Source organism: Nyctereutes procyonoides, unplaced genomic scaffold (assembly GCF_905146905.1).
Source record: "Nyctereutes procyonoides isolate TBG_1078 unplaced genomic scaffold, NYPRO_anot_genome, whole genome shotgun sequence".
NCBI classification, from domain to species: domain Eukaryota; kingdom Metazoa; phylum Chordata; class Mammalia; order Carnivora; family Canidae; genus Nyctereutes; species Nyctereutes procyonoides.
Genome location: NW_026575082.1, coordinates 27704559 through 27717862, shown reverse-complemented (window position 1 = coordinate 27717862; position 13304 = coordinate 27704559). Strand labels below are relative to the sequence as shown.

General features: G+C 39.4%; 1 protein-coding gene across 9 annotated transcripts in view; it reads left to right on the top strand.

The window, feature by feature from the left end:
* Window positions 1-13304, top strand: part of LOC129514584 (ly6/PLAUR domain-containing protein 6B-like) — a 167212-nt gene that overhangs the window by 140225 nt on the left and 13683 nt on the right. Inside the window, exon 4 of one of the 9 annotated variants that reach the window (XM_055333269.1) lies at window positions 3334-3392. The exons of the other annotated variants lie outside the window; for them this stretch is intronic. The gene's annotated coding sequence lies outside the window, so the exon portion shown is untranslated. The remainder of the gene's footprint in view (window positions 1-3333; window positions 3393-13304) is intronic. 9 annotated transcript variants of the gene reach the window in all.

The following is a 13304-nucleotide window of genomic DNA, read 5'->3' as shown; positions in this document are numbered from 1 at the left end:
TTTTTTAATGACTGTGTTATATTTCATTGTGTATGCATATTATATTTGTGTGTGTGCATATATACACACAACTTCCGATGGACATGGGTTGTTTCCAATCATTTGCTATTATAATGCTGCAATGACCATCACGGCAGTATGCCATTGTTCATGTGTACAGGCTGTATATTGAAAAAAATTCCAAGAAGTGAGATTTTGGGTTAAGGGTAAATGCACTTGATATTTTAATAGCTACCAAGTTGCTCCTAAGCAGTCACCTTTCTCCCAGCAGTATATGAAAACAACTGATTTCCCATGGTCTCCTTAAAAGACAGCATTAGAAAACATTTTTACCTATCAGACTAGTCAAAATCTGAAGTTATAAAGTATAGTTTTAGTTTGCATTGCTTGTATTTGAAAAGATGCTTATTTTTTTCCCCTGGTGTTTCAAGACTATTTTGTTTGTTTTCCTATGAAATATCTACTAGTTTTCTTTGCTTATTTTTATGTTAGGTTACTTTTCTTATTGATTTCTAGTAGCTCTTTCCATATTAGTGAGATTTTCATTATTTTGTCTATGACATAAGTTGAAGATATTTTTTCCAGGTTTTCTGTTTCTTAGGGTATTTTTTTGGTCATGTAGAACTTATTGCTTAATGTAATTGAATTTATCATTTTAATTATATGCCTTCTGGGTTTTGAATCATAATTGGAAAGGCCTTCCCCTGATCCAAGGAAGTCACTCATATTTTCTTCTGGTATTAAAAAAAAAGCATTTTATTATGGGAAATTTTAAGCATACACAAATTAGAGAAAATAGTATGATAAGCTCCAACTACCCATCCTCCAGCTTCATCAATTAGGAATATTTTTTTAAGTATGTCAGTATATATCAATAACACATAAGGACTTTTTAGAATGTAACCTCTAAATGCTATGACCCCAGTAATTCCTTATGATTATCTAATGCTGTTCTGTGTTCAGAATTTTCTCTTGTGGAACTTTTATGGCTTTGTTTTATGTGTGTGGCATAAGGTATGTATCCAGTCTTTTTTTTTTCCCCCTGGTTATCCAGTTGTCCCAATTCAACTTCTTAGAGTAAAATCTTATCTTACTGGTTTAAAGGAGCCACCTTTACCATATAACAAATTCCCATGTGTATTTGAGTCTATTTCTGGACTTTCTGTTCTGTTCCATTTGACTACTCATGTGCAACTATGTTTTGTTTTTTGTTTTTTTTTTAAGATTTTATTTACTAATTCATAAGAGACAGAGAGAGAGAGAGAGAGAGAGAGAGAGAGAGAGAGAGAGGCAGGCAGAGACACAGACACAGGAGAAGCAGGCTCCATCCAGGAAGCCCGACACGGGACTTGAACCCAGGACTCCAGGATCACACCCTGGGCCAAAGGCAGGCGCCAAACCGCTGAGCCACCCAGGGATCCCGCAACTATGTTTTAATTATTGCAGCAATCTTTTAATGTCTGTCGGGAGGAGTCATTCTCTAAGAGAAATAGTCTACTCCAACTCATGCTATATAAAAATGGCAGAAAATTATAGTTGGTAGTCCAGCCTCCTCAGGTCAGGGATGGGCCTGATTTAGGAATTGACAAGGCATGGGAGTTGAATGTGTGAGAGTGAATGTAGTCCCTAAGAAGAGTAATGGTAATTACATACTATAGCAAGGTAAATAGTAATTACGTAAGGGCATGAAACTCAGGGTAGGTCCTCATCTAAAAGGTGGGAGGAGGAAGAGGAACCCAGAAGGGAAAAAGGACATGGTTTTGATGGTTGAAGCTTTGCCCTGGTAACTAGCCAATCCTGGTTTTCTTTGGCAAAGTCAGGAAGGCTAATAATAGAGAAGGTTGAAATACTGCTGTATGCGCGCTCCAGGGAGCTGATCAGAGACCAGAAATGTGTTGCGAAGCGTCAACAGCCTGGGTGAAGTGTGTAAAGGAGACCGTGCCATGCTGTAATTCTGCTATGGACACTTCACAGGCCTGGGTGCTGATTTGTGTCCCTGAGGGTCCAAGGATGAACCTCTTCATGCATTTCCCAGGAAGAGCAGTGAAGATGTATCTTCTAAGCTTTCTTTCTAGAAGACAGTACTGAATCTATCTAACAAGATATCTTTGCTGGAAAAGATATGAGTGAGATAACTTCTAATATGAGTTCTCCTCAGAAAGATATCCAAAGTATTTATTTAGCAGGACCAAATAATAATAATTTCCCCCCCTTTGAAATGCACAAATCTACTAGACTCTGTCTACACCTTCATAGAAGCCCAGAGAATGATAAGGTGGTCAAAGCACATATCTACTAGACTCTGTTTATACCTTCATAGAAGCCCAGAGAATAAGGTGGTCAAAGCATGGGGGAAAGGCCTGGATCACTGCATTATGACTTCATTCCCCAGCAGACACCCTTAATAACCTTTGGCACAGCCTGTAACCTTCTCATCTCCGATTTCCTCATTTATAACCTGCAGATGAGCACAGGGCACTTACCTCAGAAGGACATGTGGGGAAGATGAACTAGTTTCAGACAGGAAAGTTATTTGAAGATGAGTCATAGGGTATAGTTGCTAATTTGAGGCTACACAGCTATGAGCTAGGGTAACCACCTGCTGCCCAAACCCTGACAGCAGAGGGTAAGTACAAATCAGTCTGCCTCAGAGTTAAGGAAGTGGACCTTGCAAACTGAATGAATGGGTAAAGTCAACCTGATTCAAGCATGTATTCAAGCAGTTTATTAACTCGAATACTGGGCAGTCATGGTGAGGGCTGGGAGGGGGTGGGGATTGGGCTACCCAGGAGTGATAAGCCTGAAGGGCAGGCACTGTACTTGCTGCGAGTGGTTATTACCTACGGTGGATACGATAGCCCAGAACCGCAACTCTGGGCTAGAAGTCTGTTATCTTTGCCGTCAGTAGTGTGACTGGGCATCAGTTCCAGGGGGCTGCACCTTCTGGCATACTGGAAGGGATGAAATAGGGTCATCAGTGCTTCCTTACTCCCTCATCTTACAGATGCCACTCTTACCACAACCTTAAGCAAATCTTCTCACTTAGGTGCTTTCAGTGAAGGGGGCCTTTGGGTCCACTAACAAGATGGAACTGCTAAAGGGAAGACTCCCTTTTTTGGCCTCTTTTGACTTCTGTCATTGTATGCCACTGTTTTAAAACCTGCACTCAAGGTGTGCTTTATTTTAAGTACAAGGTAAAAAGGACTATTTAGGCATTATCACAGAACACATTCTCTGCCAGTAAGGAGTTTTATGGTCTGGAAATTGGTACCGAATATGGATGAGATCTCAATGTACATTTTGAGCTGAACTTTTTTTTCCACCCTCTTTCAGTTGTCCTTGAGTGAGGGTAGCAGGGAATGGAAGAGGAGGAGGAAAGAAAATTAAGAAAGGTGGGTATGAGTAATCTTGGAATGTGAAGTACGGGGCATTTTGGGCAAATGAGGCTACCAAAAACATTATCCCAGTAGGAAGGTTTGGGATTGCAAATGAGTAACCAGAAACCTAACCAAAGGGGGCAGGTCAAGAACATTTCTTCAGTGAGAAGCCTATTGCCCTATACAAACTAGTGTTGGTTCTAAAAATATAATATCTTAGGAAGAGCAGACTACAGGGCAAAGCACCATTGCATTAATATGGGATTCCAGTTTACAGATTTATTATATTAAAAAAAACTTACATCCCTGTGCAGATATTTATATTTATAGGTACTCTATTGCAGTAAGAGGGTGCAACCCGAATATACGAAAGCTTCAGTGGGCTTTAGTACTATGTCCATAACAGTATGTGTTCTGTTTTCTCAGCTCTTTTATTGAAGTTCAAGAATTTGTCCATCTCTCTACTTACTTAATGATATTCTTCAATGACAGTGGGAACAGATAAAGCTGAGTTTTGGTGGGCTTGTGATATTTGTACGAGATTATAACCTTCTAGATTTAGCTTCTGTGTAATCTCATTTTCTTTCTATAGTCTTCATTCTCACCTTGAGATGGTTTATAGCATAAATTCAACTGTTGCTTTACCATAAGGCAATAGTAATATTTGCTAGTAAAGGGGGACTGTTTATTCACTATAGCTGTTTCTATGATAAGTCTGCTATAACAATAAGCCTTGATGCTTTGGTCCAAAGTGATTCCTGGTATTTTAAGACTAGATTCAAGGCTCAGTCAGGGTCCTGGCAGACACCTGGTAGGAAGATGGCATATTCAAGGGCACATTCAGACTGGTGTGACTTGAGAGAATTAATAGAGCACTGTTCATAATGGTATGGCTAGATTTAGGAAAACCAGCAAGAGATAGTACCAGACCCCAGAGGTAGTAACAGAGAAGAGTTAATTCTATTCTGCAGGCTTACAGGACAAGGGCAAGGAGAGAGAATGGCTATCAGAACCCAGGAGAAGGTAGCTGTGGAATCAGCTACTAGACAGGAGCTGAGATGTGTGATAACAGCCAGGCAGGATGTGAATCAAGGGAACAGGTATCCTAGTCTCAATTTCTTCCCATCCTCTAACCTGCCAGTTTCTGCTATTAGCCAAACCCAATTGGAAGCCTGTAGAAAAAGAGCTGTGAGAGTGGTCTTTGTAGCTTGGCTTTGCAGGACACAGAACAGGGTGGAGGGGGGTGGCGGGTGGGTCTGGAGGGGCAAAAGATGAAAGCCTGGCAGGGTTCATTTCCCTTCTGTCCTGCGAGGATAGCTCAGGATAATGTGATCATAGCATTTTTTAAGCTTGGCATCGTATGTGTCGAACAACACGTGAATACACTAGTTCATAGTTGGGTAGACCTTCAGTTGCTGAAAAGAGAGTTCTCATAATTTCCACAGGGTTTACCTAAAATCTACACAAACAATTGAAATGGGAATTCTACTGGTAGAGAAGATGAAAAAGTGTTTTTTTTCCCAATTTATTTTTACTGATAATGCCTGCAATTGTGTGAGACCTTCAGAAACTTTCAGCTCTTCTACAAGCAAGGATGAGAACTTGCTGTGCTCAACTCAGTGCTAAGCAAAGAAAGATAGAGTCTTATGTCCCCAAAAGAACCCCAAGCTTTTTTCAGAGTAGAGCTAACCCATGGGCTGGAGCAGACACAGTAAGGTTGAAAGATGAGAAATACTGGAAGTAGGCCTTTAAAGAGGAGTGGCAAGTACAGGTAAGGACACATGAGAGCACAGAGCTTCATGCTTTTGACAGCAAACGTGGTAGGAACAACTGCCTACTATGTAAGTACAGGAAAAGAATATAGATTTATCAGAAAACAGATTAATGAAAATGCTAAGCTTGGGCTAATTGTTTCCACATATATTCTAGAATAGTTTTCCTAAAATTGGTCTTCAGAGGAATTTCACATCCTTCGTTCATATATGCTCAGACAATCACGGAATTTGAGAGCTGAAAAAATGTTTATTGGATTTCAGTCTTAAATCGAATAAGTGTTACATACTCTTAATGATATTTGCCGGCAGGTAATCCATAGAGGAACCAACCCTAGATCTCTACATTTAGCTTCCTAATTGATTTAATAATTTGACAACAATAGCAATGGGTAAGGGACTTATTTATTCTCTACTTTTCTGCAGAACAGATATTTAATATCTCTGTTTTACTGATAGGGAAACTGAGTCTCAGACTATTATAGGGATTGGCTTCAAGATAGTAGATCCAGCCAGTGATGGGATCAGAATTTGCACCCAGGCCGGAGTGTCTACAAAGGCCATTCTTTCCCCATTATACTAGATAGCATTTACATGTGACTTTACCCTTGTGGGATCACGAACTATTGCTTAAATGCAGTTTTTCATGTTGCAATTAAAACACTATTTAATGCACATAATTTTTCAGTTTCCTCTGGGAATATGAAATCATGCACATATATATCTTTATATATGTACATTTCCTTCTGCTCCAAGCGGTAATAGTGACAATTTATAGAGCAAGTGACATGCTATAACTTTGTTATATATGCAGAATGCAGAAATATTTTATTAGGATTGCTTTTATAAGCTTGTCAGCTTCCAGAGAGTTCGTTGAATAATCTGTCCCAGATTTTGTGACTATGCAAAAGTCAGCACCATATTCTTTTGCCATAGCATGCAGTTTATTGTTGTTTTTTAAAAATCTCTTCCTGTTTTCAGAATGATATCCACGGACACGTTATTTACTTGTGCGATATGTTTTTAGCTGTAGAATCAAGAACGAAATTGAGCTAGTGGGGGCCCTATAAACAATGGTCAGTGTCATAAGACCCTAGCACAGAAGAAAGATGATGGGCCAAATACATAGCAACAGTTCTGCATCCTAAAGCTCTCTCAATTGAAAGATCACCCTGTGGGTGCTGAAAACAGCTGATATGATTGGTAATACAGTCTCTTATATAGAGTTCTAGGGACACTTTTACAACCTAGGATGTAGTTAGCACTTAAAGAAGTCATTCAATTAAATATATCCATGTATGCGTATATGCGCCTATGTACATGTATGTGGGTGTGCATATATTCATGCACAGATATCCAAATTTATTGCCTGAGATTTCTGCTTTGGTGTAGACATTCTCTCACGTTAGAATACATACAGAGAGATTCAAACGAGAAAACACATCTCTGTGAACACTTTATTTTTATGGTCCTTTTCCTATGTCACTTGAGACCAAATGAAGTCAGAAGTCCTGGCCATCATCTATACACTGACCCTGAAAGCTAAGTTTTCTCGGTTGAGTTGTGTATGCCATATGAGAATGCATGCTTGGCATGAAACATTCCTCCAAATGCAGAATAATGGATTCTTAGCCAGCTGTTGGACATTTCAGCCTAGATTTCTATTATGAGAGCTTTGATTGCTTATTAAAAGAAATGGGTTCACTAAAGCAAGCAAGACTATGGAACATAAAAACAAAGCCTTCCGCGCCCAGCCTATGTGGCTGCTTGGTTTATGTCTCTGTAGTTCTGCCAATGGAATTGCTCGTTAGCAGTACCAAACACCTGTGTGCCTGCAGCTCTCTTTGCAGAACTTCCGTCCACTTGTATCTTTCTCTCAAATTTAAAGACTCCCTTCGCCCATGGAGAAGAAAATAATCTCTCTCATTTGCCTCCCTGACAGCAGAAATATCTCTATAGAATTACCTTTTAATATTATGCCCTTTGCTTTTTTTTTTTTTTTAAGAAATGGCCAATTGAAGGAGCATCTCGAGCTCTTTGAAACAAATTTCAGGCATTATCCTTAAGTTGTTTGGTGCTCTCTGTATGACAAGACATAGGGCCCATTAATTTGAGAATTAAGTATCAGAAAGAGTTTCCTTTTATCATGTAATGAGAATATGTGTCCCATGTGTGTCCCTTCGCTCCTAAGAAGTACAAAGTGAAAGGTGACACACAGTAGAGGAACACCATGCATGAAAGTGTAGTGGTTAAGATCTTTCCTCTCATCTAATAAGGTTGTTACTCTATTTTGAGAGCCTTAATGCATAAGTAACTTGGCATAAGCCTCCTAAAAATCATTTAGGATACAAACTGGGCAAAAATTACTTCACTTATGTGAAGGACACTCTCAAATTTAATCAGTCGACATATATGTATTTATTAGGTTCCCACCATTTGTCCAAATAATTCAATAACATGGCAAACCAATCTTGATTCTTTTTAGAAGGAGCACAGTTTCCAATTTCTAATCATCTAAGCTTTTTAATCTTGTTCATGTGGAGTTCTTAACCATCTCCTCCAGTATCATCAAAGCCTTTTCAAAAAAGATGTAAACTCATGTTTTTGACAAAAATGAAGTAGAAAAGCTATTACTTGGAAAGAGTTGTTAATTTTTTTTTCATAAAATTTGAATCACATTTAGAAAGTTGTCTTTAAAATTGATTAGAGGGCAGCCCCCGTGGCCCAGCGGTTTGGCGCCGCCTTTGGCCCAGGGTGTGATCCTGGAGACCGGGGATGGAGTCCCACGTCAGGCTCCCTTCATGGAGCCTGCTTCTCTCTCTCTGCCTCTCTCTCTCTGTCTCTCATGAATAAATAAATAAAATCTTAAAAAATAAAATCTTAAAAATAAAATAATAAAATAAAATAAAATAAAATAAAATAAAATAAAATAAAATAAAATAAATTAGAGGGGGGATCTCTGGATGGCTCAGTGGTTTAGCACTGCCTTTAGGCCAGGGCATGATCCTGGAGACCCAGGATCCAGTCCCACATCAGGCTTCCTGCATGGAGCCTGCTTCTCCCTCTGCCTGTGTCTCTGCCTTTCTCTCTCTGTGTGTCTCTTATGAATAAAGAAATAAAATCTTAAAAAAAATAAAATTGATTAGAGCAGTTTTCCACCCAAATTGCATACTTATTGCCCTGTATTAACTAATGATTAGATTTAGATTTGTCATTTGCATAATAACATTATTTTAATATTAGCACTGTTTTAGAATTATTTTTATCAGGTGGCACATAGTAGAAAAAACTGTCTTAGTACTGCAAAATGTGCAGCCTTCTGCCTAGAAATGAGATACTCATTTCTGTGAATTTTTGATCCCATGTTGAGGAGATTTTTAAAAAGTTCTTACCCTTTTTTTTTGTTCTTACCCTTTTAAACATTATAGCAGGAATCTGAAATATGGGAATACTGCATTACATTTATAGCTTTTTATGGCATAACTGGAATTCTTCATTAATACCCTTCCATAAAAATCATAAAATATTAGAGGTGGAAGGAACCTTGGCAGTCATGCATTCCAACTTTTCATTTGGTTGCAAGAAAGATAATTCCTGAATACCCTTTAGAAATTAGTGCATAGAACTCAGTACTGTTTACCAGATTTGGTTCAGCTAGTATGGCATGGAGTTGGACAGTTATATCCCTTGATCTGATTTCTGTTCTCCTGCTAATGATATCTGAAGAAATGAGGAGGGAAGGTAGGTATCTAACATTTCTTCAACACCATCTAAGTAAAAGGTGATTTACCTATGTAATTATACCCAATTCACACAGCAGCTTAATAAATTTACCTACATGGCTCTGAGCCTCACTTATCTTATTGACAAATAGGACAGTATTTCTTAACTTTGTGGTTACCTGGTTAGTAAATGTAGAACCAGAATTTATAGTTTTCATAAGAAATTGAACATGACACAAAGAAATGAAGACATTCCATGCTCAAGGATTGGAAGAGCAAATATTGTTAAATTGTCTACACTACCTAACACACTTAGTGCAATCCCTATCAGAATACTAGTCCATTTTTCAGAAACGGAAGAAACAATCTTAAAGTTTCTGTGGAACCACAAAAGACCTCAAACAGCCAAAGCAACCTTGAAAAAGGAAAGCAAAACTGTGGAGGCATCATAATTCTGGATGTTAAGTTTTATTACAAAACTATAGTAATCAAAACAGTATGGTATTGGTGCAAAAACAGACACCTAGATCAATGGAACAGAATAGAAAACCCAGAAATTGAACCCACAACTATATGGCCAATTACTCAACAAAGCAGGAAAGAACATCCAATGGGAAAAAGTCTCTTCAACAAATGGTGTTGGGAAAACTGGACAGCTACATGCAGAAGAATGAAACTGGACCACTTTCTTACACCATACACAAAAATAAATTCAAACTGGATGCAAAATCTAAATGTGAGACCTGAAACCATAAAAGTCCTAAAAGAGAGTAGAGGCAGTAACTTCTTTCTAGATATGTTTCTGGAGGCAAGGAAACAAAAGCAAAAATGAACCACTGGGACTTCATCAAGATAGAAAGCTTCTGCACAGCGAAGGAGACAATCAATAAAATTAAAATGCAACCTAAGGAATCGGAGAAGATATTTGCAAATGACATGTCAGATATCTGACATGTATATCCAAAAATATACTATATTTATTTTGGATACTAAATAAATATACCAAATATAGTATATGTAGTATCCAAAATATAAGAAACTAAAAAGACTCAACACCCACAAAAAGAATACTCCAGTTAAAAATTGGTCCAAAGACATGAATAGACCTTTCTCCAAAGAAGACATAGAGATGCCCAACAGACACGTGAAGAGATGCTCAACATCACTCATCAGAGAAATACAGATCCAAACTATAATGAGATAGCACCTCACACCTGTCAGTATGGGTAAAATCCGTTAACACAAGACACAAGTGTTGGCCAGGATGTGGAGAAAGGGGAGCCCTCTTGTACTCTTGGTGGGAATGCAAACTAGTGCAGCCACTCTGGAAAACAGTATGAAGGTCCTCAAAAAGTTAAAAATAGCACTACCTTGTGATCTAGCAATCCTAGTACTAGGCATTAGCCCAAAGGATACAAAAATACTCATTTGAAGGGATACATGCACACTGATGTTTATAACATCATTATCTGCAATAGCAAAATTATGAAAACAACTCCAGTATCCAGCTGATGAACGGATAAAGATAAACACTGGAAAAAAAATACAATGGAATGTTACTCAGCCATAAAGAACTGAATCTTGCCCTTTGCAACGATATGGATGGGGCTAGAGAGTACCATGCTAAGTGAAATAAGTCAGAGAAAGACAAATACCACATGATTTCACTCATATGTGGCATTTAAGAGACAAATGAACAAAGGAGGGGAAACGATGCAAACAAAGAAAGAGACTCTTAACTATAGAGAACATACTGATGGTGGCAAGAAGGGAGATGGCTGGGCGGATGGATTGAATCGGTGATGGGGATTAAGACGTACACTTGGTGTGAAGAGCGCTGGGTGTGGTATGGAAGTGTTGATTCACTGTACACCTGAAACTAATATTGCACCGTAGGTTAACTAACTGGAATTTAAATTTTAAAAAATGCTGACCCAGAAAAAAACGTAGAACCAAAATTATATTCTGGGTGCCCTTTCTGAATCTCAAGTCTGTTGTTGTTCCTCCTCTCTAAGATGATTGTTTTAACCCTTGTCAGACGCTTCTCACATTGAGTTTTTGGCCCCAATAATATATGTGCGTATAGGGATTGTGTGTCTTATGTATTGTTTTCTAAGTGCTTAGCAGAGTACCTCGTGTACATGCATGACTTATAGTCCTACTACTTTCAAGATTTGGACAAGCTGGTACTGAGAGATTGAATAATGACCCGATTTTTTCCCTGGTGAATGTTGTTATTCAAGAATAAAGTCCATGGAGATTTTGTATTTTCAGATGAAGATAATAGATGGGGAATAAGGTAAAATTCCCTCTTGTGATTTGCTCTAGGCACATAGAGAAGGTAGATTAGCTATCTTTTTTTTTAATTTATTTTTTTTAAGAATTTTTTTTTCTTTTTTCTTTTTTTTTTTTTAGTCATGAGAAACAGAGAGGAGAGAGAGACAGACATAGGCAGAGGGAGAAGCAGGCTCCATGCAGGGAGCCTGACGTGGGACTCGATCCCGGATCTCCAGGATCACGCTCTGAGCTGACGGCAGTGCTAAACTGCTGAGCCACCTGGGCTGCCCCTAGAATATATTTAAAGAAATTCATATTTTTAAAAAGATTTTGAGACAGCAAGCATGAGCAGGGGGCAGAGGGAGAAGCAGGGTGCCCGATGCACGGCTCGAACCCGGGACCCTGAGATCGTGATCTGAGCTGAAGGTAGACACTAAACCAACTGAGCCACCCAGAGGCCCCAAGAAATTCATAGTTGAACTTAGGGGGGAAAATACTTTTCATGTACCAGAAATGGAATACCTGTTAGAGAAGGGAGGAGCTGTAGTCTGGGGAGCAGGCTCTCGATGGCCAGGCAAGGTTAGCAGTTGAGTCTTCAGTCCCCCTGCAAGGAAGGGAGCTGGCACAGTGTCTGGGCGTAAGTCCCATGGACACTGTTCTTGAATGTAATGGGATCCAGAGTATCTCCATTGGTCATCGTGGCCAAAAGGAGGTAACGTAAGCCTTGTGGCAGGTGGTAAGGTTTTCTGGCAAATTTCTCCTTTTGAGAGGAACATTTTCACCGAGTCTGTTCCTCCTGAGTAAAATCTTAGCACTCATGTTGAATTTCCACTTTGCCTTCTACTCTTTTTACAAGGGAAGCCAGGCCTATTAAAGTTTGTCATTAAAATGTCTTACGGTGGGATAAGTGATGCTTTCAGGAAGGTGCGAATGTGAGTGTTGATGGGCGTGCTGGACTCGGCCGAGCTGCCTCCTTTAAATTATCCTTTTCATTTGTTTTATTGGCAGTCACAGTTAGCCTTGGCTTGCTCACTCCTTGCTATCAACCGCGCAGGAAGTACCAGCATGTGCCACATCTGTTTGGTCTCTTCTTTTTCAAATCTCCTTGTGAGTCCCTTTCTGTATCTTTGGACACATGGCCAACTCCTGACTGCCCACAGTCTCCGTCTTGCTTGCTAAGCAAGGTGTTCCTTATAGATCAGAGCTAAGATGTCTTTTCTATTCCAAAAGGTATTTATTGGGCATTTACCATGCACTGAACCCAGACCTAAGGAATTTAAAAATAGAGTAGGTCATTTTCCTATCCCCAAGACGTTCATGATGTCAAGGATGTGCTGTGGCTTGAAGCCCCCGTCAGCTTTGCACATTTTCTGTGGAAGCATGAAATGCCACATGGGCCAGGGTGATGGTTCTTACTCAGACCTGCTCAGAGTCAGGCTTCTGGACCTAGTGCCCTGTCGGTCCTTTATTCTGGGCAGTAGTAGGCCGAAGTCTCCGGTGGGTTTTGTAAGATGTAAAACAAGAGACGTCACCTTGTTTCATTTCAGTAAACACAACTTTTTTTGAGTTGATAGTGGTTCCTCTTTCCAGAGCCCTTCCCTGGTACGTTTAACATGTGAAGTGCTGAGCCTCTGCATGCAAAGATGAAGGCATATGAATCAAGGAGATTGTGCCTCTGTGGCAGATGTAATTTTCAGAAATTATGACTATTTTATATGTCTTGAGGGCTGGTATATTTGCATCTAAAAGATAAATGCACCTACTCTGGAAAAAAAAAATTGGTAAACCTGGCAGCCTGCCATTCCCTGGAAGGCCTGAGAGTTGCCCATCCCTGCGGGATCCCTGCAGGTGTACCCCGTAAATAGTGCCGCTATCTTTTGGCAAAAAAAGCACGCTGCCTTCTGCAGCAAGAATTATCATACTTTCCAAAGAGATCATAAAACAAGTGGAAGGCCAACACCACAGGTGAGGAATTTCTGACCAGGCCTACCATCTGGGGAAAAAAAAAGGATAAAGATAATGTGCTCTGTCTGGGGAGGAATGTTTTTGAGCTACCCTTGAATTTGAGGAGTGTGTACCAGATACCTAATGTATGTGTGGAATTTTCTTAGTGTCAAGTATAAAAACATCCAAGTCGAAGGAAAGCAAATCCTAAC